We start from the raw sequence: 4934 nt of genomic DNA on the forward strand, positions 1-4934 counted from the left end.
GCAGGATGGGATGGAAATCAAACTTATGTAAAAATATGTTATTTCTGTTCAAACCTCTGCTAAGATCCTGCCTTTACATTATTCTAAATGTTATCTTTAAGGGCCACTAAATTCTCTTTTTTATGTGTGACATTAATCCTTCCTCAAAGTTAAGGGAATGTGGGAGTTTCTAGTTTAGAACTCAGCAAGTTAACATTGTGAGTTCTGTACTTAATACTATTTTGACCTTTTCTCTCCAATTTCTTATTAACTGAGCTCCTGCTACTCTCCAAGTTGCTGGAAACTAGTGTCACAGTCTCTAAAAACAGTCATTAGAGACAAGTCCTTGGATTGCCCTCTGCCTGTTTTAGAAATGGCAGCTTTAAGACAAGTCAGTGGGGATTGAAGAAAGAAGCATAGTTCAGGAGGGTGAAGTTAATGGGAGCAAAATGCCAACAAGGCTTATGTAATAAGCTCTGTCTTGTAAGAAAGAAAATTTACTAAGTTAGAAACTATAGGATAAACTAAAAATGTGGTCTGAAAATACAAGTTAGTGTTAAACACTTATTCAGATTCTAAAGCTGGGGGCCAACCACATAGCCAAGCTATTAGGTACCACTTGGAGGGAGCCAGATCCCATGAGGCCAGTGGATTCCGGTCCCTGCCCTGTTGACTTGAAAAGCATATTGGTTATTTGAGTGCAAGCCCAGGAACTTAACAGGGTAGATAATTGGAAGAAAAAGGATTGGAGCATGACCAGGATCTATTGGGGTCTCTCTCGCTTTCTCTCTTGTGTGCATGCTCCCTCTGGCATTAAAAAAAGAGAAAAGACTAGATTTGGGGTCAAGTCTCTGTTAGTGTTAGAGATTAAAATTGGATTAAGTTAGAGATAAGCAGATCCTGAAGCTCCCACAGCAGGGATTCTCTAGATAGTCCCTCAGTCTTAGGAAATGCAAGTCTTTACCCAGTTCCTACACTTACATCAGGGAGTGTTGAATAGGAGTTATGCTCAAGCCAAAAAGAACGTCAATTTTTCAAAGAATATCATAGTCGACAAATTTTTTCCTTATTTTTTCAAAGCATAAATGATATCCGTGAAAGGCAACAAGGCACATGAAATACGAAGATATGGAGAGTGATAAAAAGTTTTGGATTGGGGCCTACAGGTGGCATGGTAGTTGAGGTGCGGGACTCACTCAAGGGTGACAGTGGTTTGAGTCCTGGACTTGTTGGCTTGCTTTCTTACTTTCTCTTTCTCTCTTTCTGTCTCTGGTGAGCACAGTGCCCTATAGCAAATTTACTGATAAAATAAATAAACAAATAAATAAATCTTTAAAAAGAAGTTCTGAGTTTTGACGTAAAGCATATGTTTCTACCTTTCTTTATCTTAATGTTCAAAACAAAGGAATTCCTTAATATTTTATCAGAATTGATTGGCAATATAATTAATTCAAATCAATGACAACAGAATAGTAGGTTAGGAACCCCCAAAGTAAAATAAAGCATTTGGAATTGAGAGTAAATTATCTTTCCTCTTGAAATAATGAGCATATAGATACTATGTTTCTTTGTTAGTTATTAAACTAGAAAATGTGTTCATATGGAAATGGGCATGTGGGGTATAAATTTCAGTCACACATGCATATGCACATGCACAGTAACGAAGGAAATAGATGCGCAAATGAGAAAACTGTTGAAGAACCTTGGACAAGTCGGGAGATGGGAAAATATATATACAGTAAACACAACAGCTAGAAAATGCACAGTGGGCCATCAGGTGATACAGTTGTTAAGGTACTGAATCCCACATCGTTGACCGCTCAATTCAAGTGAAGGACCTGTTGGCTTGAGAAACACACTGGGGGAATCTGCTATAATACACATAATTCCAAAAAAAGATGAAGTAGAAGGTATTGAGGTATGGCCATCCCCTTTACCCCAGGTTGGGGGACTGATTTCTCACTTTCCCCTTCTCTCTGTCTCTGTCTCCTTCCAGTAAGTACACATGCCCTATAGCAAAACACTGAAAGAAAAAACATGCAGAGTGATACTGAGAAGATTCTAATGTAGGCATCCTGACAAGATGGCTTTTTCTGTTGAAATACTTAAGAAAAGATCTACACTCTTAACAAATATTTAAAATGTAGAGTAGAATATTGTTAACTATAGGTAGGATATGTATAGCAGATCTCTGGAAGTAATCATCTTGCATAACTGAAACTTTCTACGTCTACGTAATTCAATATCAACTGCCCATTTCCTCCCATCTCCCAGCCCCTGAAAACCACCATTCTGTTGTATTTTCTGCCTCAGAGAGTTTGACACTTTTAGAAACCTCATATGAGTGCAATTAAGTAATGTATTTCTATGACTGGCTTATTTCATTTATCACAATGTCTTCAAGTTTTATCCATGTTTTCACATATGGAAGGATTTTCTTCTTTTCTGTGGTTGAAAAATATTTCATTAAACCTTTCGTTCATCCATTAATTAATCTAAGATGGATGTTTAAGTTGTTTTTACATCATGCTTATTGTTAATAATGCTGCAATTAGCATAGGAGCACAAATACCTCTTTGAGATTTTAATTTAAAAAAATACCCAGAAATCTGATTTCTGTATCATACAGTAGTTCTATTTTTAATTTTTGAGGTTTTTCTATAACATTTCCAAAGCAGTTGCATAATTGTGCATTCTCATCCAGAGTGTGTAAGGATTCCTTTCCTCCACATCTTTGTGAACATTTATTACATTTTTTTTAAATGATAGTCATTTTAACAGGAATGAGATGATATTGCACTATGGTATTTATTTGCATTTCATTTTTTTTCTTTTTTTACAGCTTTAAAAAGAGGTCAAAGTACCTGTATTTTTAATAAGTTCTTGATATCGTAAAAGAATTTTACATTATGATTCAACTATGGTAGGGTGAAGAAGAGGGGCAGCAGAACAATTCAACAAATAGAAAGGGAAACTGAGAACACATGGTGGGGGAGGGAAGGGTTTTAGCTGTAAGGGATCTGGAGGGCCAGTAGGGGCACTGCCCAGCTAAAATGCACTTAGTTTGTTACTGAGTACTATTCATGGGAAGACAGCATCCTGATTCCTTCTCTACAGAATGTTAGGAATAAAAATTAGGCATCCCAGGTGGAAATACAATTGGGGCTTGGAAGACAGAGACACTGATGACAAATAAAAGTCAGAAATAGACACAGAATCCCTGGCAGGTTGACTGCAGAAGTCAATTCTCCAGTAGTAGATGAAAACATCTGTCTTTGGATGTCCACAATCCCAAGAGGAGACTATAGGAGAAAATATTGTACCTTGGTCACCCTCCCAGGGTGGAGATTTCTCACTTTCTCTCTCTTTCTTTCCCTGTCTCTTTTTCTGTCTACCTCTGGCGAGCACATATATCCTATAGCAATAACTAAAAATAATAATAATAATCATAATCATAATCATTTCTCTCAAAATCTATTTTACAAAGCAACAAATTGTTTGATTTCAAATAATCTATAGTTAGGTCTTTTTTTTAACCAACCTATCACTTTGTGATATTAGATAACTCATTTGTATATTCTAAGTTTCATTTTTCTTTTCTGAAAGCATGAATAATTTTCCTATACTTATATTAAATATTATTGTATTTTCCACTTTGTTTTGTAGCTATTTTATCATTTAACTTTGATCAATATATATTAAAAAATTGTGGTTTCTCTCTTGTTCCCTAAACATTAGTTTTGATTTACCATTCTGCTTAATCCATCATGTCTCCTCCTACATCTTATTTCTATACTCCCTTTAGGGATAAAGCACAAATCTCTGTTCTGTTGGTAATTCTAGCAAAAACTTTTGAGAAGTTATGTCAGTGAAACTCGAAAACCAGAATGGTTCTGATTGCTTGATAGTAAAATAAGGTCAGGCTAATAGCATATCAGTTGATCTTTGTTTTTTTTATTTCTGGATAAAGTATTTCTGAACAGAAAGTCATATTGAATGTGTTCATTTTGCTGTAGAAATTCAGTTAATGACAGAATTAATGTGGAGGAATGATCAAGAATATTAATATGCACAAAGAGGTAAAAGCATAGCCAGTTTGGTTGCCTTTCTAAAGAATATCAATTATTCAACCCATGTATCTCTGATCAGAAATGTTATGATGTCCCTGTCTGTGTTCATGAGCTTTTATCTATAAAGTTTTTACTTCCTGAGTATGTATTTCTTCCAGGAAATACAAACAGATGGAGACAGAGAGTGAGGCAAGCATCCCCAGCACCAATCAGAGTCCTCACGCCTCAACCCACCCCCTAGTCTCAGCAGGCCTGCTTCACATGCATGCACATGCACCCCACATGCCCAAGGAGAGAGGAGCCAGGACAAAAACCCAGGACCTTTTCCATATGGGCCTACTTGTGTAACCACTGCACCACCACTTAGCTTCATGAAAGTGTTTTTATGGCTTTAATATTGTCTTTTAATGTTATAGGGAGATTTTTAACAATACCTATTTAATCTGTTTGTTTATTTTTTAAAGATGCAAACTCCTTCAAAATTTTTGTATGACTTAGTCTTCATATTTATTTTCAAGTTAAGAATACATAAATTCCCTAAAATAAAAGTGTAATCCAAGATGCACTGTCTTTTCAGCATTTATCTTTTGTGTGTTTGTTCATATAAATATGCACTTTCTCACTAAAATTTAAAGTAGATTTCTTCTGGATTAATAAACTAAAATCGAAATTCTTTTTTTTTTTTTTTTGGAAAGAGATTTTTGCCATAGGCACATGTGCTCACTGGAGAGATGGAGAGAAACAGAGAGACAGAAGGCAAGACATCACCCTAAAGGGTGGAAAGTTACACCACAATTCCTTCTCTATTCTCCTCTCAGGATTTCGGGCATGTATGCACATGTGCCTGGGATGAGTTTCAAGCCGCTAAGTTTGGGACTCAACCTC

Source organism: Tupaia chinensis, unplaced genomic scaffold (genome assembly GCF_000334495.1).
Source record: "Tupaia chinensis unplaced genomic scaffold, TupChi_1.0 Scaffold000009_1, whole genome shotgun sequence".
NCBI classification, from domain to species: domain Eukaryota; kingdom Metazoa; phylum Chordata; class Mammalia; order Scandentia; family Tupaiidae; genus Tupaia; species Tupaia belangeri.